This window comes from Phyllobates terribilis, unplaced genomic scaffold (genome assembly GCF_046119375.1).
Source record: "Phyllobates terribilis strain yellow unplaced genomic scaffold, ASM4611937v1 Scaffold_7__3_contigs__length_470593459, whole genome shotgun sequence".
In the NCBI taxonomy this organism is placed as follows: domain Eukaryota; kingdom Metazoa; phylum Chordata; class Amphibia; order Anura; family Dendrobatidae; genus Phyllobates; species Phyllobates terribilis.
Window position 1 is genome coordinate 323,843,428 of NW_027362767.1, and position 25,630 is coordinate 323,869,057.

General features: G+C 43.6%; 1 protein-coding gene across 4 annotated transcripts in view; it reads right to left on the bottom strand.

Annotated features, from left to right (window-relative positions):
* The window catches only part of LOC141154777 (A-kinase anchor protein 17B-like), a 91,341-nt gene that overhangs the window by 50,975 nt on the left and 14,736 nt on the right, over positions 1-25,630 (bottom strand). For 2 of the 4 annotated variants that reach the window (XM_073641181.1, XM_073641182.1), the window contains exon 1: positions 1,980-2,197. The exons of 1 other annotated variant lie outside the window; for it this stretch is intronic. The gene's annotated coding sequence lies outside the window, so the exon portion shown is untranslated. Of the gene's footprint in view, positions 1-1,979; positions 2,198-21,878; positions 22,105-25,630 lie in introns of those variants that run through there. One more of the 4 variants, XM_073641184.1, reaches the window with a different exon arrangement.

Consider the following 25,630-nt stretch of genomic DNA (forward strand, 5'->3'; position numbering starts at 1 on the left):
TTGCCAGTAAAAACGCATGCAGATTTTAACACTCGTTTTTGAAGCGTTTAGACATGCGGATTTGCCATGCGTTTTTCAAATGCATTGAGAAGGCAAACGCACAAATAATGGACATGCTGCGGATTTTTCCGCACAGAAAATCCGCAGCATGGGCACAGAACATGCGGATTGTCATTGGGGACCATGGGGCACGTATTACCAAGCGTTCTAAAAGCGTTTCCGCTGCGGAAATTCCACAGCAAAAACGCTTGAAAAACGCATAGTGGGCACGCAGCCAAATAGTGCTCATTTAGTCACTTGAACACTGCAACCAGTCACAGGCCCCTGCAGTAGTATGATGTCCAAACCGTGCAGGCATCAATTCCGGAGCCAGCACAATACTACATAGCAGCCTGTGCCAGATCCATGAGGCTGCTGGTAGACAAGTATGCCTCCATTTTTTGTTTTAAAAGCATCCATGCGTATAATAATAAATATATATATATTATATATTTATGCATACATACATCAGTGTCAGGTAACCCTTTTAAGAAAAGATACTGGCACTGCTACCTTTCTTTAATTAATTCTATAATTCTTGCTCTTGGACTGCACAGTGATCAGGACATGTTGCATTCAGAAGTAGAGATGAGCGAACCTGAACTGTAAGAGGTTAAAGCCGATGAACTTCCACAGGTCCGCTCATCCCTATTCAGAACTCATAGTGGCGTTTGGCAATATAACAATTCAGAATCCAAACATGCAGCAGTATAAAAAGTGACCGCAGCAGTCACCAGTCGATTAAATGATGTAAAACACTTTTTTCCACATGTAGCAAGACATGGATACAGATGGATAAGTGCATTCTCCCACTGTGTCTGAACCACTCTGGCCTCAATATATACATTGTGCACAGCATGGAATAAAGCATTTCCATTATTTAATCGAATGGTGAGTGCTGTAGGCACTTCTTTTACTTTTGTAGATATGGGCCAGAAAGGTCTGTATCCAAGGTCCATGCACAAGCTTGGACTGCAGGACAAGTGATAACTTGTTGATCAGTGGGGGTCCAACTGCTGGGACTTGCACGGATCGGCAGAACAGGGAACTTTTATCCTTGTAAAGCCACGGCCCCACTATCAGTATTTGGTCAGTATTTTTTCTCAGGAGTGGGAGCCAAAACCAGGAGTGGGTGATAAATACAGAATTGGTGACTTGTTTCTATTATACCTTTTCTCTGATGGAGCCAAAACCAGATGAGGAACAAACTCCTAAGAAAAAATACTGACCGAATACTGATAGTGGGGCCGTGGCTTTAGGATGGAGCTGCAGTGCACATGCTCGGCCACACTCCAGCACTTCCCTGTGGGGCTGCTGAGCGCTGCACTTGACTCTTTCCTGCAGCCCCATAGAGAATGAATGGCGCGGTGCTCGGGCGTCTGACCTGCATTTTCTATTTTATAAAAGCTCCCTGTTCTTTTTATCGGTATGGGATCTGGCAGTTAGACACCCACCGATCAGCAAGTTATCACCAATCATGGTCAGACCATGGTTCACTTGTCCCTTTCCCACGAGGACCATCAACTTTTTAGAATAAAGTTCAAAAAGTTACAGCAACTGCAGGTTAACATTTGCAACTTTTTAAGGTGAGAAAACTGGCCTCATACTTTTTATGAGTTCCCCGTTACACCTTTCATATCAATTCGTAAAATTTGAGACGACAAACTGCCACCATACACCCAGCACTCCCTTACAAGCCGGCAGTATACAGCCATTAACTGTGGATAATTCTGACAGGTGCTTGTGCCTCATATCTCCCATTGTAGAGAGCAAACAATACATTCAATGTACTCGATGCTGTATACTACATCAGCAGCAAATAGATGTCACTATGTACAGGATCTATTCAGTATATAGATCAGCTCTGCAATATATGGACCCACAGATAGTGGGCACTCTAACCCCCTGTATCACCAGCTGCCAGGTGGGCTCCCACTTACCTATGACAGCTGCCTCAGGTCTGTTACTTGGAGGGCTCCTCAGCCTGACAGCTCACTGGTGCATGGTTTAATAAACCGCAGCCGGTGCTGTCTTTCAATTACAGGCTTATATACGCCGGTGCCTGTGCGCTTTCTTCCCTTTTCTTGTATTTTATAATCAGTTTGTGACACAGAGGTGCAGGCAGCTTCAAAACGCAAGGGAGGACACACTGCCCCTGCTGGACAATATAAGAAAGTGCTCATGAAACACCAGCCGATCTGTAGCACAATACGGAGGCATAATGTGTAAATTTACAGACAGGTTGCAAACAGATTTATATGCAGAGCAAATACAGAAAATCGAAGCAAGAACATCTGATGCAATGCACACATGCTGTAGCCAATATTTCCTCTAAGCTGAGAGATCTGGAAAGGAAAGAGTTAAAACAGCCTAATAATGAGGTTAACAAGCCCAATTATAGATCAACTTTTCTGCAGTCTGGGTTTATTTAACTCCATCATTTCCAGAGCGCACAGCTTTATGGAAACAGTAGTTGAAGAATAATTACTGAAATGTTAAATAAACTTGATAAATTTGACACATCAAGACACTCGCCAAAATGTGTTGGATATGGTGAGAAGATAAAACGGAGGACGGAACCTTTAAAATATGGCGCGCCTCATGGCTCCATTGTCATATTTGTGTCCCAATATGTAGGCACAAAATAATGTATAGTCAGTCTAAGGCTAAGTGCTCACGATGCAGAAATGCTGCAGATTTTTTCGGCTTCTCCCTGGCAGGAAAAACGCATGCGGATTTTGCATGCATTTTTCCCGCCAGTTAGAAGCGTTTGTCAAGCGTTCTTCACATGTGTGCTTGACAACTTGGTCACACTATATAAATCCATGCCGTTGGATTTATATAGTGTGACCAAGTTGTCAAGCACTTTCCAAGTGATGCTAAAATCGCTTGGAAAAGCGCTTGATAACCCGCATGCGGAAATGCATGTGAAGAACGCTTCACATCGGCTTCTACCTGGCGGGAAAAATGCATGTAAAATCTTTAATTATGATTTTTAGATAACTGTCAGACGACATTTAGGGTTCACCTACGCTTTCTTTCAATGGTAAGTTGCACATTAACCCTTTTATGACGTGTGCCGTAATAGTACGACACATGTCATATCCCCCTGTTTGGTGCGTGCTCCAGCGCTGAGCCTGCACCTTTCCGGGCACATGACAGCTGATCTATACAGCCGACGTGCCCACAACAGCTGCGGGTGGAATCGCGATCCACCCACGGTTGCCGCTGTCAATCTCTAACATCGGCATTTAACTTGTGCTTACCGGAAGCGATTCACTGGCTCCGCCCATCGGCGACCTCGTGACATCATCGCGGGTCGCCGATAGGTTGGCATGACAACCTGGGGTCAGCAGGAGACCCCTGCGGTTGTCATTGCCAGATTGCTATGAGCGCCGCCCAGGGGTCGGTGCTCATAGCTATTGAGCATTTCTGCTACACACGGGCGATCTGATCATCGCCTGTGTGCAGCCCAGGCGATCAGACAAGTGCAGACAAGTCTCCCATGGAGACTATTAAATCATGCAAAAAGTAAAAAAAAAAAATATATATTAAAAAAATATAAAAGTTTAAATCACCCCCCTCTTGCCCCATTAAAAATAAAACAATAAGAAAAATCAAAAACAGCCCCAAATTCAGGTAGAATGGAAATGCTACAGGTCTCAGAAAATAGCGCCTTTTTTTTTTTTTCTTTTTTTTTTAAAACAAACTTTGGATTTTTTTTCACCACTTAAATAAAAAAGAACCTATACATATTTGGTATCTACGAACTCATAATGACCTGGAGAATCATAATGGCAGGTCAGCTTTAGCATTTAGTAAACATGGTAAAAAAACCACTGTGGAATTGCACTTTTTTTGCAGTTTCACCGCACTTGGAATATTTTTTCCATTTTCCAGCATACGATATGGTATAACCAATGGTGTCTTTCAAAAGTACAACTTTTCCCGCAAAATATAAGCCCTCTCATGACCATATTGACCAAAAAATAAAAAAGAACGGGAGCAAAAAACAAAAACGCAAAAACGGAAAATGGCCCAGTCATTAAGGGCGGTTCACTCACACTAGCGTATAAAAAATAAGTCCCATTCTCATCTAGGAGAGTGGGACGATTTTTTCTCACTTGTCATCTGTGTGCAATTGTTTTTTTTTCTCAACAGCTGTTAATCTTTTTTAGGATCATTTACCGTTTTCTATGCTACAGAATTGTAATGTATCTGTAGAAATCAGATGTCATGGTCCATACGGCATGTGAATTTTTTCTCTAAGGCTGTGTGCCCACTATGCGTTTTTTAAGCATTTCTGCAGCGGCAATTCCGCCGCAGAAACGCTTAAAAAACACTTGGTAGAAGGTCTGCAATGTTCCCCAATGATAATCCGCATGTGCTGTGCACATGCTGCGGAAATTTACGCTGTCGATTATCATTGCGGAAAAATCCGCAGCACTACCAATTATTTTGCGCAATTGCGGCGTTTTCGCCACCATTGACTTGCATTGAATCGCTAATATCCGCATGACTACATGTGCACATGCAGATATTAAGCGATTCAATGTGCGGATGGTACCCGAGTCTGGAGAAGAGGAGACTCTCCTCCAGACCCGTGTACCATGGTACCTGTAAAAAAAAAAGAATTAAAATTAAAAAAAAAATACATTATACTCACCTTCCGATGTCCCCTGGTCTCCATAGCAATGCGTCCTGGCTCCCCGGCATCTCGCGATGGTCTAAAAGGACCTGCCATGACGTCATTTAGTCATGTGATGGGTCACGCGACCGCTGACGTCGGTGGTCGCGTGACCTGTCACATGACTAAATGACGTCATGGAAAGTCCTTTTAGACCACCATGAGCCGCCCAACACACTGGACGCACTGGAGGAGACCGGGTGCCATCGGAAGGTGAGCATAACATTTATTTTTTATTTTTTACCATTCTTTTACTATAACTTGGTCACACTATATAAATCCATGCCGTTTGCATGGATTTATATAGTGTGACCAAGTTGTCAAGCACTTTCCAAGTGATGCTAAAATCGCCTGGAAATCGCTTGTCAATCCACATGCGGAGATGCATGTGAAGAACGCTTCACATCAGCATGTCCCTGGCAGGAAAAACCCATGTACAATCCGCATGTACAATCCACATGCGTTTTTTCTGCCAGGGAGATGCAGAAACGCTCAGGAAAAATCCGGAGCATTTCTGCATCGTGGACACATAGCCTTACAGTCCGATTTTGGAGTGAAATTACAGCATGCTGCCATTTTTTTCTCATGCTGAATACAGCTGAGAAAAGATACGCAGATCTCCACTGCCTCATTGAGTAACATTGGTCCGAGAGCAATCCAATTTATTTTTTTAAACAATATCTTTCTATTTGGTTTTAAGAAAATAAACAGTGTATACAACACTTTAGACTGACAAACATTGAAGTCTACATAGGAATTAAACCTACAGAAAACAAAATACAACATAACATACAGGGATGGTTTCAACATATTTCAAGGATTACATTCATTAATGACTACTATTAAATTATAGCAATAAGCAACCCGTGTTTTTTCCTGAAGCGTCTTCTTTGACATCCTTTCCATTTTTTTTTGTGCAAATCTGTCTCATTATATATATATATATATATATATACACACACACACACATTACAGACAAAAAGTTTGGACACACCTTCTCATTTAAAGATTTTTCTGTATTTTCACGACTATGAAAATTGTACATTCACACTGAAGGCATCAAAACTATGAATTAACACATGTGGAATTATATACTTAACAAAAAAGTGTGAAACAACTGAAACTATGTCTTATATTCTAGGTTCTTCAAAGTAGCCACCTTTTGCTTTGATGACTGCTTTGCATATGACGCGCCCCCTGGGCCATATTCTTTAGGGGAATACCCGGAGCCGGATCAGATGGGGGTTGTAGTCTTCCGAGTGGCTGTGACCCGGTCCGTGCCCAGGGTGTCAAGCTCAGAGTATGTGGCAGTCCTACAGATGTTATAAAGTTCTTAATGTCGACTACGCCACCCGTTGTATTGCGGTCACTACGGCCGCCGCTGCAGCAGGGTCCGCTGAGGCTGATGGTGTTGGTGCAGCTTTTGATAGTATAACCCCCAACGGGTGGGGTATAGCCTCAGGGGGTCAGGTGCAGAGGATGGGGGTTGTGGTGGTGCAGCATAGATGTTAAGTGAAGACAGAGTCGGGTTGTGCAGTTTAGGGTATTTACTCACTGCTGATGTTCCGGTCACTCCAGCTTCAAGTGACCACCCGAGCCGTGCTGCGTCCACCAGGTCCTGGATTTAGCCAACCCCCAAGCAAGTCCGGAGCGTGACCCTGAGCTCTCCTTCTGTCCTTTCCTCTGGCCGTCCCCACTAGTGATCCACCTAGGTCCAGCTCCCTCGGGCCTTCTGTTGGGAGACCCTTGGCCTTGGGTTCCCTGACCCTCCACGTGGTTTGCCTTCGGGGTGGATGTGGTGGGTGGCCGTGGCAGATCCTGCCCACGGCCTCCGGTCTCTGGCTAGGGTGTGCTTTTGCCCCCACCAGTTTGGGATCCGGTACCCTAATGCCGACTCTTCACCCGGGGATTGAATTTGGGTTCTCAGAGTCCTCTCTTTGTCCCCTCTCTGGGTCTTTCCTTCTCTGCTCCACTCTCTCTCTGCAGGCTCATCTGGACTTCTGCTTCTTACTCTGACAGACTGACCCTGATCTTTGATGGTGCCCACCTTATATACACCCTCTATGTGTGAGCTCAGGTGACCAGCACCCAATGAGCTCCTATCTTTACCCAGGCTGCTCCCCCTATCTGCCCCTACACTACTTGGGATGTACCACCCCCCTCCCACTCCAGCCAGGAACAGACTCGGTCGTACCTGCACATTTCTAAGTGGGAGTACCGTTGGTCTGCTCCTCGGAAATGGGATGTGTGTAGTGCATGCAGCCTACCGAGCTCAGTTCCACACTCCATCCTTACCCGGGAGTGGAATATCACACCTCTGGCTGAGGTGCAATACCCCTGTAGCAGCCGAATCCTCAGGGTGCTACACATACTCTTGGCATTCTCTTGATGAGCTTCAAGAGGTAGTCACCGGAAATGGTTTTCACTTCACAGGTGTGCCCTGTCAGGTTTAATAAGTGGGATTTCTTGCCTTATAAATGGGGTTGGGACCATCAGTTGTGTTGTGCAGAAGTCTGGCGGATACATAGCTGATAGTCCTACTGAATAGACTGTTAGAATTTGTATTATGGCAAGAAAAAAGCAGCTAAGTAAAGAAAAACGAGTGGCCATCATTACTTTAAGAAATGAAGGTCAGTCAGTGCGAAAAATTGGGAAAACTTTGAAAGTGTCCCCAAGTGCAGTTGCAAAAACCATCAAGAGCTACAAAGAAACTGGCTCACATGAGGACCGCCCCAGGAAAGGAAGACCAAGAGTCACCTCTGCTTCTGAGGATAAGTTTATCCGAGTCACCAGCCTCAGAAATTGCAGGTTAACAGCAGCTCAGATTAGAGACCAGGTCAATGCCACACAGAGTTCTAGCAGCAGACACATCTCTACAACCACTGTTAAGAGGAGACTTTGTGCAGCAGGCCTTCATGGTAAAATAGCTGCTAGGAAACCACTGCTAAGGACAGGCAACAAGCAGAAGAGACTTGTTTGGGCTAAAGAACACAAGGAATGGACATTAGACCAGTGGAAATCTGTGCTTTGGTCTGATGAGTCCAAATTTGAGATCTTTGGTTCCAACTACCGTGTCTTTGTGCGACGCAGAAAAGGTGAACGGATGGACTCTACATGCCTGGTTCCCACCGTGAAGCATGGAGGAGGAGGTGTGATGGTGTGGGGGTGCTTTGCTGGTGACACTGTTGGGGATTTATTCAAAATTGAAGGCATACGGAACCAGCCTGGCTACCACAGCATCTTGCAGCGGCATGCTATTCCATCTGGTTTGGGTTTTAATTGGATCATCATTTATTTTTCCACAGGACAATGACCCCAAACACACCTCCAGGCTGTGTAAGGGCTATTTGACCAAGAAGGAGAGTGATGGGGTGCTACGCCAGATGACCTGGCCTCCAGTCACCAGACCTGAACCCAATCGAGATGGTTTGGGGTGAGCTGGACCGCAGAGTGAAGACAAAAGGGCCAACAAGTGCTAAGCATCTCTGGGAACTCCTTCAAGATTGTTGGAAGACCATTTCCGGTGACTACCTCTTCAAGCTCATCAAGAGAATGCCAAGAGTGTGCAAAGCAGTCATCAAAGCAAAAGGTGGCTACTTTGAAGAACCTAGAATATAAGACATATTTTCAGTTTTTTCACACTTTTTTGTTAAGTATATAATTCCACATGTGTTATTTCATAGTTTTGATGCCTTTAGTGTGAATGTACAATTTTCATAGTCATGAAAATATAGAAAAAGCTTTAAATGCATACATACACACACCGTATATAGTGGCGATTTACAAGCACCTGAAGAATGGTCAGATCTCTTCTTTTAGTCGCTTCACAGATTTCAAACTCTGAAGCAGTTAAAAGAAGTTACAAAAGACTGAAATTATGCACAGCAAGTTGTTTTGACATTGCTGTGCATTGCAGTAGTCCCTCTCTATATCGCTGTTCACTCATTGCGGCTTCACTGTATCACGAGATTATATATAATAATTTATCACAGATTTTTCCCTATATCGTGGGATTTTGCAGTACTGTACATGGCACACAATTGGCTGATTGATGGAAGGCGACCAACCAGAGCATTGTCTTGTGTATCCTGGGCGCTGGGTGTATCCTGGGAATGATTAATAAGGTACTGGGAACGGTGTATAAGTGTGTGGGAAGGATTTATAGAACATTAAAATATATATAAATACTAAAATAAATGTAAGGTTCCTACTTTGCGGATTTTCACCTATCGTGGGGTGGTCTAGAAAATAATACCTGCGATAAGTGAGAGATCACTGTATATTAGTTATTTTTGGTGGGGGGTTTTTAGCACTTTTTCAGGTGGGCTCTAGGTGGAATTTTCCTGAAAAAGGTGTTGGGTGCATATACCCTAATAACTTAGAAACAGTATTTGTATTTGTAAATGTGTATCTGAGGCATGAGCCGGGATTGTTTTCATGTTGGATGGAACGTGGTCCCTGAGAAGTGTCTCCAGGCACAATGGGAGATCTCCAGGCTCATCGTCATGGCAGTAATACAGAAGTGTTAGGGGAGCTCTTGGATGTCATTTGATCACACAGACTTAGCTTACAATTTCTAAATAACATTTTTTGCTTTAAATGTCAATTTTTTTTAAAGAATCTAAGTAGAATAATCAGGCCAGTACTTGTTCTGTACAAATGAGTCACAACAGTGCGGTATTATTGCACAAATCTGTATTATCTAATTCTTGTTAAAGGAAGTGACTCCTTCCCTAAAACAAAACATAAAAACCTAACTATTCCAACTAATTCTCTAGGCAGAGGCACTGAGACAATGTGTAGGTAGGATGTACGTCACTCTGTATAAAAATATGGTGCCAGGATAGGATATATATACTATATACTCCAATATGCTCAGTGAAGAAAAAATCCTGCACTCAGGGAGTTGCAGAAAAAAATCTGATTAGCAAAGCAATCCAAAAACAGTGATGTTTTAGTCTATAGGACCTTCTTCAGACACACTGCATGTGGTTCACTGCATGTAACAGCGCTGTAGGGAATAGGGGTTCAATGCCCATACATAGGATTTGCGCTCAAATCACATATAGTGTAATGCACTTCCCAAAGTCATCCATATAGTATAATTCACCCATAGTCATCCATATAGTATAATTCACTCCATAGTCCTTCATATACTGTAATGCACCCATAGCCATCCATATAGTATAATTCACTCCATAGTCCTCCATGTAGTGTAATGGGCTTCTTAGTCCTCCATGTAGTATACTGCACCCCATAATCCTCCATACAGTATAATACACTCCCCATAGTCCTCCAAATAGTATAATGCACCCCAGAGTCGCCCATACAGCATAATGCACTCCCCATAGTCCTCCATATAGTATAATGCACCCCATAGTCCTCCATACAGCATAATACACTCCCCATAGTCCTCCTTATATGCCTCCATATGGTATAATGCTCACATAGCCCTCCAAATATTAGAATGGCCCCCACATAGCCTTCCATATAGTATAATACATTCCGTAGTCCTCCATTCAGTATAATGCACTCCCTATAGTCCTCCATACAGTATTCTGGCCACCACAATGTACTCACTGATTTAAAAATGTAAAAAAACAATACTCACCTCTCCTCCTCGTTCCCCTGATGCTCCGGTCACTGCAGCCAGTGTTCTGAAACGCCGCACATCTCAGATCAGTGGGCGCCATGTAGTTACGTCATCGCGCCCTATACACTGAGACATCAGGCGTTAAGGAAGAATGATGAAGGAGGAAGCGTCTGCTGATGCCCCCTCTTTCATCATTACTTTCAACTATAGTTGAACGTGCAATGACGGGCAAGGGGTTGTGCCAACACTGGCCCCATAGCAGCCGCGTGGCCTGCCGCCATTGGTGGTATGCCGCTGCATATGGGTGATTTTCCACACTGACCTAGGGCGTGAATGGAAAAAAAACTGCAGCATGCACTAGGTTGCCAGGACTAGTGTATGAAAATAGTAGGCAGTTTCAGCACTTTAAGGGAATCTGTCAGCAGGTTTTTGCTACCTCATCTGAGAGCAGCCTGATGTAGGCAAAGACAAGCTGAATCCAATGATGTATCACTTCGATTACTGGATGCAGCTGTTCTGACACAATCATCATTTTTAGATTTAGCAAGAAGCAGAGCTGAAGAAGCTAACCCCACCCACACCAGGTTTTTTATATACAATTTCCATAGACAGTGAGCTGCTTATCACATGAGGGGGCGGAGTCAGGCTAGCATGCGCATGCTAATGTGTCCTAGCAATGATAAGCTACTGGTGCATTGATGATCATTACAAGCAAACAAAAGCACAGAGCTTCATAAGAGAGGCATTGCTGTAACCTGTGTTTTAACAGGAACAGAATGCTGTCTTCAGCTTACATAGAAAAAAACAGCTGACCGATTCCCTTTAAGGCACATATGTCAAACTCTGTCCCATGGGTCAAATCTGGCACGCAGAGTGGTTTTATTTGGTCCTCCACACTAGAACCACCACCCCTATGTGGGCCCATTATTCTGTATGGAGGACTATGTGGGGCCATTATTCTGTATGGAGGACTATGTGGGGCCCATTATTTTGTATGGAGGACTATGTGGGGCCCATTATTTTGTATGGAGGACTATGTGGGGCCCGTTATTCTGTATGGAGGACTATGTGGGGCCCATTATTCTGTATGGAGGACTATGTGGGGCCATTATTCTGTATGGAGGACTATGTGGGGCCATTATTCTGTATGGAGGACTATGTGGGGCCCATTATTTTGTATGGAGGACTATGTGGGGCCCATTATTCTGTATGGAGGACTATGTGGGGCCCGTTATTCTGTATGGAGGACTATGTGGGGCACTTTATTCTGTATGGAGGACTATGTGGGGCCCATTATTCTGTATGGAGGACTATGTGGGGCCATTATTCTGCATGGAGGACTATGTGGGGCCCATTATTCTGTATGGAGGACTATGTGGGGCCCATTATTCTGTATGGAGGACTATGTGGGGCCCATTATTCTGTACGGAGGACTATGTGGGGCCCATTATTCTGTACGGAGGACTATGTGGGGCCCATTATTCTGTACGGATGACTATGTGGGGCCCATTATTCTGTACGGATGACTATGTGGGGCCCATTATTCTGTACGGATGACTATGTGGGGCCCATTATTCTGTACGGAGGACTACGTGGGGCCCATTATTCTGTACGGAGGACTATGTGGGGCCCATTATTCTGTATGGAGGACTATGTGGGGCCCATTATTCTGTATGGAGGACTATGTGGGGCCCATTATTCTGTATGGAGGACTATGCGGGCCCATTATTCTGTATGGAGGAATATGTGGGGCCCATTATTCTGTATGGGGGAATATGTGGGGCCAGTTATTCTGTATGGCGGAATATGTGGGCCCATTATTCTGTATGGAGGACTATGTGGGGCCATTATTCTGTATGGAGGACTACAGTGCTGGCCAAAAGTATTGGCACCCCTGCAATTCTGTCAGATAATACTCAGTTTCTTCCTGAAAATGATTGCAATCACAAATTCTTTGGTATTATTCTCTTCATTTAATTTGTCTTCAATGAAAAAAACACAAAAAAAATCGTCCTAAAGCCAAATTGGATATAATTCCACACCAAACCTACAAAAGTATTGGCACCCTTTGAAAAATCATGTGATGCTTCTCTAATTCGTGTAATTAACAGCACCTGTAACTTACCTGTGGCACCTAACAGGTGTTGGCAATAACTAAATCACACTTGCAGCCAGTTAACATGGATTAAAGTTGACTCAACCTCTGTCCTGTGTCCTTGTGTGTACCACATTGAGCATGGAGAAAAGAAAGAAGACCAAAGAACTGGCTGAGGACTTGAGAAACCTAATTGTGAGGAAGCATGAGCAATCTCAAGGCTACAAGTCCATCTCCAAAGACCTGAATGTTCCTGTGTCTTCCGTGCGCAGTGTCATCAAGAAGTTTAAAGCCCATGGCACTGTGGCTAACCTCCCTAGATGTGGACGGAAAAGAAAAATTGACGAGAGATTTCAACGCAAGATTGTGCGGATGGTGGATAAAGAACGTCGACTAACATCCAAACAAGTTCAAGCTGCCCTGCAGTCCAAGGGTACAACAGTGTCAACCCGTACTATCCGTCGGCGTCTGAATGAAAAGGGACTGTATGGTAGGATACCCAGGAAGACCCCACTTCTTACCCCGAGACATAAAAAAGCCAGGCTGGAGTTTGCCAAAACTTACCTGAGAAAGCCTAAAACGTTTTGGAAGAATGTTCTCTGGTCAGATGAGACAAAAGTAGAGCTTTTTGGGAAAAAGCATCAACATAGAGTGTACAGGAAAAAAAAAGAGGCATTCAAAGAAAAGAACACGGTCCCTACAGTCAAACATGGTGGAGGTTCCCTGATGTTTTGGGGTTGCTTTGCTGCCTCTGGCACTGGACTGCTTGACCGTGTGCATGGCATTATGAAGTCTGAAGACTACCAACAAATTTTGCAGCATAATGTAGGGCCCAGTATGAGAAAGCTGGGTCTCCCTCAGAGGTCATGGGTCTTCCAGCAGGACAATGACCCAAAACACACTTCCAAAAGCACTATAAAATGGTTTGAGAGAAAGCACTGGAGACTTCTAAGGTGGCCAGCAATGAGTCCAGACCTGAATCCAATAGAACACCTGTGGAGAGATCTCAAAATGGCAGTTTGGAGAAGGCACCCTTCAAATATCAGGGACCTGGAGCAGTTTGCCAAAGAAGGATGGTCTACAATTCCAGCAGAGCATTGTAAGAAACTCATTGATGGTTACCGGAAGCGGTTGTTCGCAGTTATTTTGGCTAAAGGTTGTGCAACCAAGTATTAGGCTGAGGGTGCCAATACTTTTGTCCAGCCCTTTTTTGGAGTTTTGTGTGAAATGATCAATGATTTGATTTTTGCTTCATTCTCTTTTGTGTTTTTCCTTGCAAGCAAATTAAATGAAGAGAATAATACCAAAGAATTTGTGATTGCAATCATTTTCAGGAAGAAACTGAGTATTATCTGACAGAATTGCAGGGGCGGCAATACTTTTGGCCAGCACTGTATATGGGAACCATTATTTTGTATGGAGGACTGTGTGGGGCCCATTATACTGTATACTGATTGGCCCGGGACTTTGTCTAAGATTTTCATTTTGACCCTCTGTGTGTTGGAGTTTGACATCCCGGCTTTAAAGCATCACATCTGCAGCAAGTAAGTAAAAAAATTTCAACTGTTTCTGAATTGCTTATTGTGGTCATGGTACACTAATGGTCACAATGTGATCCTATTCACATGCATTAGACAATGTAGCAGTTGCACAGAGCCATCTTTGGCAACATAATCTGTGTCACAGTGAAAGTAGCCATCTAGCCAACTTCAATGGGATCCAGCACAGCTGCCCGTGGTGGTGCTGAAGGTGAGAGAACACCAGTCAGCTATTGAAAGCCTATACAAAGTAAAGACCATCATTACTGTAATCCCAGAAAATAACTTTAATGATACAAGTGGTGGGGCTTTACATGTGATGTGTTTGTCCAGCCAGTATTCTGTTTTCCCTGCTCTGCAACATATAGGACTGCAGAGCTGCCATTTCCCTACTGAGGAATCTGGCTCATCAGCCCCTGAAATTGTGTAGGAACACGTATGGAAAACCTCTCAGACACTTTGTGTAATTCCTAATGTAAGGTGCCCCAGCGAGGTAGTCGTGGGCGAGCTGTAGCCCCCTCTCGCTCTGGCACCCTACAGACAATTTGTGTCCTCCCTCTGATGTGTGGCTGTGTATGTGGGGCTCTCCACTTACTTCAAACCATCCGATCGCGGCTGTCTCCAGGCATTTCTCTTCTGGGACAATGGCAGCAATAAATTCAGAGGACACGAGATTCTTAACCATAACTTGGACTTTACGTGGGGAAGAGGAATATGTACAGTATTTACAGGCAGATATAATGGATAAGGCCCGACAGGTTATTATCTCCCTCACAGGCGCTGGCAACATCTTCAGCCCTGGTTCCCTCTTTAAGTGAAGCATCTCTGTGACTCTAATCTCTAGCCCAAGAGACTCTTCTGCAATAACAACAGTGTTCCAGATCCAATATCTCCCCCACGTCTTAGCCTGGAGTCCTATTTATCTTCCTCTGCTTCCTGCAGACTAGAAGTGCCCCAGGTCCTCAATACCTCTGTTGAGTTTCTCCGGCCGGCTAACAGGACTCTTGCGTAGGGAGACTTTTACACTGGTGATCCCACTGTCTGAGGGTATGGAGCTCCCGTCTACCCTAGCAGCCACCATATAGTCAGGCTGCCCATACAATTCACTGTCCTATCTCTTACTACTCATCACTTCCTGCTTCTGGAAACTAAGCAGGGATTTTCCTAAAGTGCCCACCCTCTGTGGGCTGCCATCACACAGCATTAACCCCATCACTGTCTGTAACACTGCTAGCAGACTCAACCTGACATCTGCACCAGTGACAGTGGCATCTTGTGGCTGGTTACAGGTACTGCAGCCCACAAGGAATTATGCCAGGAACAAGTTCTATAGCACTCAAGGCTTGATCAGGGCACTAAGTTCCCCCCTCTACTCTACTGACTGGACCACTAGAGCTAACCCCTTAACTTGGCCCACCAAAAGTTTAGAGAGGTCTAACTACAGGAACACTTTCTTTAACTACTTCAGTGCCAAAGGAAGGTTACATCCTTCCTCACTATTACACTAAAGAGGATATAGTAAAATATAGGCTAATGTATCACCTTTCCCTCCCCATGGGTCAGTAATGATCACATTTCTAAGGTGGATGTATCCTTATCTTAGGGTATGTGCACACTATGCAGAAATGAAGCAGAAAATTTCTGCATCATTTCTGCATCTCCCTGGCAGAAAAAACGCATGCAGATTGTGCATGCGTTTTTCCTGCAGAATACATGCGGATCCACATGCAGATTCACATGCGTTTCCGCATGCAGATTGACAAGCGCTTTCCAGGCGATTTTAGCATCACCTGGAAAGTGCTTGATAACTAGGTCACACTATATAAATCCATGCAAACAGCATGGATTTATACAGTGTGAACCGAGAGAGTGTATATACTTACCTCTGATGGCCCGCGCTGTCCTGCTCACTCTGTTCTCCCGGCTGCCGGCAACTTTGAATTGAAAGACCTGCCGACGTCAGCGTCACGTGACCCGTCACATGACTCTGACGTCACCGCAGGTCCTACAACTCACTGCAAGTGCCGGGAACCAAGCGGGAGCGCTGCGCGGGCCGACAGAAGGTAAGAATACATTTATTTTTTATTTTATTCTTCTTTTTACAGCTTTTTTAATGGTACCTGGGTGTGGATGAGACTCTCCTCTCCTCCACACCCGGGTACCATCCGCACATTAGAACGCACCAATTACGCAAGTACAAATGCTGTCTTGCGGAATTGGCGCGTTCTAATGCAAGTCAATGGCGGCGAAATCGCCGCGTTTCCGCAAAATTAATTGACATGCTGCGGATTTTTGACCGCAGCGTTAACGCTGCGGAAAAATCCGCATCATGGGCACAGCACATGCGGATTTCCATTGGGGAACATTGCTGCCCTTCTACCATGCGTTTTTCATGCGTTTCCGCGGCGTTTACGCAACTGCAAAAACGCCGCGGAAACGCATGAAATACGCATCGTGTGAACACAGCCTGACACTTCCTTTGACAGGGTGGTCTTCTTGTTCAGGGGGCACTGATATTGGTAGCCCACCATCCAGAAATTCCAGTAAAAAATACTGTCCATCTGTGATTTTTTGATAAGCTGTCCAGAAAAAGTCAAGTTGGTAACCCTGGCTCTGATGACAAAGTCGGATATTGAATCTGTCCTTCTTCTGCCACTGCATTGAGATTTTGGATACTTATTGGGTTTTTGTATGGATAGATTCACAGAATGTTAGAGTTGAAGGGGACCTCCAGGGTCATGGTGTCCAACCCTCTGCTCAATGCAGGATTCACTAAGCCATCTGAGACAGATGTCTGTCCAGCCTCTGTTTGAAGACTTACATTGAGGGAGAACTCACATGGATGGTACTATTTTGATGCATTCCTGCTGATGGGTTGCTTCATCTCATACCACTATTTGGGATTTTTTTGCTATTATTTTGGGAATGGGTAGTCAAGTATGAGACAGGTGTAATTTCTATCATCTATTATTATAATGATTTGTTACATGCTTCTTAGTATTTCATGAATCACTGTGGAGTACCCCTATGTCAGACAATACAGAGGCCTTTTCTCAACATTGTCCTTTTTTGTGAATCGAACTTGGTTGAATACAAATGTTCTTACTTCTGCCAGCGGACAAGCTGAAATGCTTCTTACAAATTGGGGAAGCTTTCTTTTTTCCAGGTAACTTCTATTAAAATGCAATCACTTCTAGGCTTTTTGTTTTTTGCAGGCCTGGTGATATCGATGGCGCAGGTTTTTCCTTGCATCTGTCATTGGAACCATGCAGTGTAAAAATTGCCAAACATAGAATTAGACTAACTTATCCTTTGAAGGCAGCTTTACAAGTTTGGAGGGAATTTCTTTGCCATTACATAGGCAGGACAAGCTGGCAGTCAGCAGTGGTTAGTGATTTTGAAATTTCCCTTCTCACAGATTCAGACAGGTCAGCAGGTTTTGGTGCCATACTGAAAAATAACTAGTGCTTCCGTTGTTGTTGCAGTTAAGATATGGGGTGATCATTTCAGTAATCGGAGGGGCTATATTTGGACTGATATTTGGGTGTCATGCATTGTATAAATAATTTAACCTCTTCCTCACTGCAGACGCTGAGCTTGCTTAGGCACCTGGTGTTACGTTGTTTGGAAAAGAATATTTGGTTCCAAGCAAATCATGTGCCAAGAATTAATAACAGATTGGCTGATGCTCTATCTCGATACTGTTGTCAGAAGTGTTTTGAAATGTACGCGCTAGCTTCTCAGGAGGAAAATCCATGCCCATATTTCCTTTGAGTACTAGTGATGACCTAATAATCTCACTAGAGAGGAATCTGTGGCCTCTGCTGGTCTGGGGTCTAGTCAGAAGCCATTAATTAGAAGAAGACACGGCACTTCTGGTGAGTGGTGCACAAGTAGGATCCAATCCCATCAACAGATATAAGAAAACTTTGCACTCGAATGTGATCAAATAGAGATTACATTTTTATTCGTGGTATAATCCAGACAATAAAGTGACTTTTTGGTCTACAACTTGACCTTCATCAGTCTGCTGGATAAATGCTTGGACAGCTCGAGGCAGAACTATGCGGTATCCACCGCCATGCAGCAGAGCTTCTAATTTTGCAGATTTTCTGCAGCATTTCTGCACCTATTACATAAATTAGGTTACTTGCGTTTTTTTTTTTATTGCACTGAGTGTATTTTTATAGATGTGTTTTTATCACATTTTGATGCTGTAGTTTTTGCCTCTTTTTGATATGTCATGTTTTTAATTAAGCTGCTTTGTTTTTAATATTTCCTGATATTTTGCTTTGACTAAACTTTACTGTATTAATACGGTCATGTGTCACTGTGGTCGCACATGGTCTGCACATTCAGTGTCCATGCACATGCGCACACACACGCGAGGCAACGTTCACTCTATCCAACACAAGTTAGCCACCCAGCTCATGGCCACTCCATGAGTACATCGAAGTCCCTCGTCTACATATGGATTAAAAGTTGTTTTCACAAGTACTGTACCATTTTCAGGTACATTGCTAGTATGATTTTTATAGGGGTGAAGTCTGCTATATCACTGTATTATTATTTATTTATATAGCGCCATTGATTCCATCATGCTGTACATGAGAAAAGAGTTACATACAAAATACAGATATCACTTACAGTAAAAACTGTAACAGATGGAAGAGGAACCTGCCTTTGCGGGCTTACATTCTACAGGATGATGGGGAGGGAGACAGTAGATTGGTGGGGTGGCAGTTCTGGTGGTGTTGAGGTGGCAACGTGGTTATTGCAGGCTGTTGTCACGCAAGGTGTGGGAACGACTAAGTGCAACATGAAGGGAAGAGGGGGGGGGAAGCCCAAACACTAGGGAAAGGGGGAGTGGAGACCCCTAGGCAGATCTAATATCACTCTGCCTACCCTACCATCCCTATATAGGTTCCACACCTATCGCCGAGCAGGACCCTGAGCCCTGGATGTCCATAGAGCTTGGCCCTAGATAGGGAGGGGTAGGGGTGAGCACTGGTCAGGCCCCACTACAAACTAAAGACAACAAGGTAGATAGCAATGTAGACATCAGAGCAGTAATGCCAACTGTCCTCCAAGGGCACCAGAGAAGAAGCTAATAAAGCAATCTTATATACAGATATACAGTTAGAATAGAATAAATAAGATAGATGTCCTGTAGATATTTAATGTCACAAACCCCCTAAATATAATAAACTAACACCCTTTAGTGCCTTTCATGTTGTGTGTTTAGCCTTATTTAACTTATTAAGTTTAATAAAAATGGCGTGGGATCCCCCTTTTTTTTAATAACCAGCTGAGAGAAAGCAGACATCTGTTAGTGAATCCTGCATTGAGCAGGGGGTTGGACACGATGACCTTGGAGGTCCCTTCCAACTCTAAGCTGTCTGCTTAGTCTTTACAGGTTATTAAAAAGGGGGGACCCCCCAAAAAATGACATGGGGTCCCCTTTATTTTTAGTAACCAGCAAAGGCTAAGCAGTTAGCTGGGGGCTTATATTAATAGGCTGGGAAGCTCCATGGATATTGTCCTCTTCTCAGAATAATAACACTAGCTCACAGCTGTCTGCTTTCCCTCTGCAGGTTATTAAAAGTAAGGGTGACCCCACACCATTTTTTTCATTTATTTATTTAATTATTAGCTAAATACAAGTACAGAAAAGTACACATGCAGAGCAATGATTATATATATCACTGACATATTTCTATCTATTCTATTCTGACAGTCCAGGCTGTAAATTTACTATTCTTTGCTGATGAAATGTCAGGTATCCTTTGAGATGTGTGCATAAAAATCGGACGGCACACACATGGTCCGAGTGCTGAGCGATTTTTTTTCTCGCACCCATTGACTTACATTGGCGAGTACGATAATATTCTCACAGACAATCGTAGCATGCTACAATTTTTTTCAGTCCAATCCGAGCTGAGAAAAAACTTAGTACAAATCGCAAAGGTCAATATAAATGCTTCCCAAGTTCACAATACTATACACACAAGCTCAAGCTGTATCGGCTCAGCTTTTAAGGAAGATACATAAAACTATGACTAAAAATTAATTTTTATTTCAAGCCTTAAAACCAACAATAATAACGAAAATTAAAAAGCAGAGACCTTCGGGTTCCATCCATCGAATATTACATGAAATATAAACAAAGAACTGGTTCCATACCAGTCATACTAGTCCTTCTCATGTAAGTATATATGCATAGCCCTCATTAACTCATTTCTTACCATAGTGTACCTTATTGTCCCTATATAAAACAGAGATTTCGGTCATATATGCACTTTGCACTTTACATATTCATTTGGGGGACAATTAGATCCAGCATTGTGAAATAGTCCATAATTTGGGCATAGTAGCAAGAGCTATTCTTTTTTCTGTTTTGGAGATCTCTTTGCTGGCACACCTTTTTTAATTGATGAAGTAAATTATGGGGCTCTGTAATATACTTGTGTTACTTTGGGAACCTCACTCAGGTCTGTGACCGAGTTGTGTTCTTTGTTTATATTTCATGTAATATTCGATGGATGGAACCCGAAGGTCTCTGCTTTTTAATTTTCGTTATTATTGTTAGTTTTAAGACTTGAAATAAAAATTAATTTTTAGTCATAGTTTTATGTATCTTCCTTAAAAGCTGAGCCGATACAGCTTGAGCTTGTGTGTATAGTACTGAGAAAAAACTTGCAGATGAGCACTGAATCATTGTATAACATTGGTCAAAGTGTAATGTGATGTTTTCTTGCATGGCACTCGTCCGATTTATACACCAGTGTGAGCGAGCCCCAAAAGACATTTTGGCAAGGACAGACTTCCTTTGAGGGCTCATTCATACATCCATTGAAGTCGGTCCGAGATCGGAATACAATGCACGGACTTGCCGCTGGTCTTCCAAACAGAGCATGACAGTTTTGTCTATTTCTATGAGGCTGTCACGCTGGGGTTAGGAGACCTGCGGTCAGCCCTTACATTAGTGGTCCTTACTAGGACCGATTTACACGGACGTCTGCATGAGCCCTACGGGAGAGTTTTTAGATTTTTTTAACTTTCTTTTACTGGATGCTTTTTAGCTGACTGATGACATCAGACCACATCAAAGTTGAATGTGTCATGAAACAAAAATTCTGTAAAAGCAAGAACAGTGTAAAAATGTTAAGGAAATTCAATTGCAGCCCTAAATACATGCAATGTATGAGTGAATTTTGCACTTTGAACAGCTTGTGTGTATCATGTGTTAATGTATTAGTGTATTTGTGTTGTATCTGTTCAGCATGTGTCTGGTTTGTTTTGTAGCATATGTTTTGTGCGCTGGTGGTGTGTGACATGTTCAAAATTTACATTGCAATTGTGCAATACAATGCAATTTCTTTAAAAAAATGGTATATATGTCTTGCAGATAGCTGGGGGTCCAACTACTAGGGTCCCCACTGATCCCAAGAACCAAGGCTCTTTGTGAATGGAGTGGAGGTTTTATATTCCATTCATTCTTAGAGGAGTGCTGAAGACCAGACGAGCGTAGCGCTCTTATCTTCAGCGGTCCCATTGGGGTGCAAACACAGCAGATTTTCAGCAATTAAAATCTACTGCATTGTACCAGTGTCGTGTGCCGCCCCGGCCGGGCCGCTGCGGTCACGGTACTGGTGCACGGCGGTCCGAGTGCTTGTATGGTCTGACCGGGGACGCGCGCCAGTCTTTATCAATTGTGGGGGTTAATAATAAAAAGGTTTGTCACGCCTGCTGGGATGTTTGGCCTGGTATGGCCGGGCACTGATGAAGATCCCTGGGAGTTTGGTGGTGATGAGCAGTGCCAGATGATTAACTCTTCCCAACCAGGGCTGGCTCCCAGGGGATTTGAAGCAGGAACGGCACAGCAGGAAATAATCAGCTTGAGACAAGGTAATAACCAATTTGTACCTTTTTACTGGAGTTCTGTAAACAGTTCCAGAAGCTTCTGTACAATTCACATATAAGGTTTTGGACAGACATGCATGGTGAGGGTTCAGTTTCTCTGCTGTGAGGTTGTGTAGCCTTCGGGCTGCTCATTATACCTTTGGTAAACTATTCCTTGGATCCTCAGGGGTCCAAGGTGAACAGTTACTGGATCCATGATCCCTTCTAGCGAGCAGGCAGCTTGAATCCTGTGGAAAACACCTCCTACTTTCTCCTGTAGTAGTGTTCCTGACTCTGTGTGCCGCTGAGCCCCTAGGAAAAAGCACTTTTCTGCCAGTCATAAAGACTGAGCATAAAGATTGAGCAGTCTTTCAGTTTAGCACGGACGCTGGAAGTCTCTGTGCTCGCGGGACTGAGACCCGGCCTTCTGCAGCTTGTCCTTGAAGAGAGCACGCTTCTCTCCCTTGCACCAGGACCCTCCATGATGCTACATCTTTCCTCCTCAAAACTACAACTGAATCCCCTCCTCCCTTTTCTGGGGGATTGTGCAAAACTTCCTGGTTTGGACAAAAGTGCACAATCCTCCAGTAAGGGATCGGGTAACAATATGTGTATGTAATGAAAACAGAAGAGAACTTATCCTCACCATTGCTGGCAATACATATGAATTGTACCACACATGCAGGCATTTTGTGGCGCTATAGACATGGGCACCACAGTTGTACATCAGATTTTCTGGAACTCTCATGCACACGTTGTGGAGAACGTTGTTACGTTTCTGTTGTTGGGTATCCTGGAACCAGGGGCTCCTTCCATGTCCCTAACGCTAGGGGAGCCCTAGCTGTCCTTGTTACTTCTAAAAGTGAAGACGTTAGGGCTACGTACCTTGTCTGAGCTCCTGAAAATGCCCTCAATCTGTTCCCTGCCCCCACCCAGGGAAGAGGAGAGTAGTAGTGTATGGTAGTACACAAACTAGACTAACAAGGTAATACAAACAGGGTAAAGGAAAATACCAATCATACAAATATATGCACACAAACAACAGAGGATAACACCGGGGAGTGGAAAATGGGGAAAAACCAAAGTAGGAGAAGAAGGGGATTTACACACAATAAAATCATACAGCAGTCTTAGCTAAATCCACCAAATGCTTTCTCAAACAACAACAAACCACCGAACTCCTAACCATGCAGCAATGAAGCTAGCTCTGGCAATGACTGCTAACCAGAGATCAGAATATATAGGAGAGGGGAGTGGCTAACAGTGAACAGCTGAAAAATCACCCTGTGGAGCTTCCAAAACCTCTCAGCAGCAGATTAACCCCTTCACTGCTAAAAGAAAGCTGCATCGTTTAATATGAAGGTGAAAGGCTTCTAATGAGTGCAAGAGTGGGAGGAATCAGACGCTGCAGTCTTCTGGCTCCTCTCTGTTGCGGTAAACCCATGACAAACGTCTTCAGCACAAACTGGCAGGAGCTGTGGATATGAAATCTGAAGAATGACAAGTTATTGTCAATTTATCTGTACCATTTTAACAACTACATCTGCAGCTGCATTTACTATCACTGATTTCCACTGTCTAGTTTAATTATATATATATTCTTTGTTTTTGGATAAGAAGTTTACCCCTTCATGACCTTTGAAGTATCCATACATCCAGGTCGTCCGGTACTTACTGACCTTGGAAGTATGGATACGTCATAGCGATCGCCCGCACACATGAGCTGTGCGCGCACGATCGCTGCCAGGTCTCAGCTGATTCTGACACTGCTCCTGGCTCTTTAACCTCCTAAACGCTACGATCGAAATTGATTGCAGCTTTTAGCGAGCAGGCAGAGGAAGGAAGCCCCCTCTACCTTTGGATCAGCGCCCTGCGGGAGCCCGATTATTGCTATGGTGATCATGACGACATTCGGGTCACCAAAGCTATCAATGCATGATCTAGCAAGTTTACTTGTCAGTGCAGCGCTGACAGTTTGTACAGCATAAGAAGGCTCCTGCAGTCCTATACTTTACAAGCGATCAGTCTGCATAAAGTGAAAGTTCCATAGTGGGACAAAGTAAAAAAGTGAAAAAAAAAAAAAAACTGTAAAAATAAAAATATATAAATAAATTTTTTCTGGAAAAAAAAAAACAAACAAAATTTTGCGTCTAATACGACGCTGATTGGTCGCAGTCGACGCCCGCGACCAATCAGCATTATTGGGGCCAAATTTAAACCTCGCTCTGCTGATTGGTCGCGGCCGCAACCAATCAGCGATTTTGGCGCCAAATTTAAACACCCCTCTGCTGATTGGTCGCGTTTGCAGGCCGCAACCAATCAGCATTATTGGCGCCAAATTTAAAACACGCTCTCCAGTCCTCACTAACACGATTCGCTGATTGGTCGCGGCTGCCGCCCTCGACCGATCACCGATATTGCCGCCAAATTTAAACACCACTTTGCTGATCGGCCGGCAACCGCGACCACGACCAATCAGCGATTTTGGCGCTAAATTTAAACACTGCTCTGCTAATTGCGCCCGGTCGGCCGCATACATATTCTAGAATACCCGATGCGTTAGAATCGGGCCACCATCTAGTATATATATATATATATTACACATATTTGTTATTGCCGCGTCTGGAACGATCCAACCTATAAAACTGCCCCACTAGTTAACCCCTTTAGCAAGCACCGTAAAACAATAAAGTAAAAAAATTATGCTTTATCATCATACTTCCGAGCAAAAAATGGAATAAACTGCGATCAAAAAGACAAATGTAAATAAAAATGGTACCGCTGAAAATGTCATCTTGTCCCACAGCAAAAAACAAACTGCCATACAGCTCCATTAACGGAAAGATAAAAAAGTTATAGCTCTCAGAATAAAGCGATGCAGAAATAATTATTTTTTCTATAAAATAGTTTTTATTGCATAAAAGCACCAAAACATAAAAAAATAAATAAGTGTGGTATTGCTGTAAATCATACTGATGTGAAAAATAAAGCTGCCTTATCAATTTTACCACACGGAACAACATAAAAAACAAAACAAAAACAATTCCTGAATTGCTGGTTTTTGTTCGTTCTGCCTCCCAAAAATTGGAATAGAAAGCGATCAAAAAATGTCATGTGCCCGAAAATGGTACCAATAAAAACGTCAAGCTCCACATGACTGTCGGCCGAAATATAGAAAAATGATAGCTCTCCAATATGGCGATGCATAAACTAGCTTTTGCAAAAAAAGGGTCTTTTATTGTGACAGCAGCCAAACATATAAACCCAACACATCTGGTATCGTACAGACCCGAAGAATAAAGTTGTCTAATCGCTTATACCGCACGAGGATCAACATAAAAAAATAAATAAAACCAATTCTTCACCAGCTGATTTGTTCATTCTGCCTCCCAAAGATCGCGGGGAGGCTTAGTTCACATTTATCCTGCGCTCTCTGTGTGGTTCAGACGGAACCCCCAGTGGAATATTCCCTATAATAAGGCAGATGGAGATACTGTGGCCACAGTTTTGCGCACCTCTGAAAAAAAATGGACACCGCTGAACAGAGGCCAGACGAAGTCCAGAGTAACTCTGCTGCCTCATTATAGTGAATGGATCCATCCGGGAGTTTCATCTGTATCACGTCACTAGGAGATTTAGGCTATGTGCCCACGATGCAGAAATGCTCAGGATTTTTTCCTGAGTCTTTCTGCATCTCCCCTGGCAGAAAAAAAACGCATGCGGATTGTACATGCGGTTTCCTGCCAGGGACATGCGGATGTGAAGCGTTCTTCACT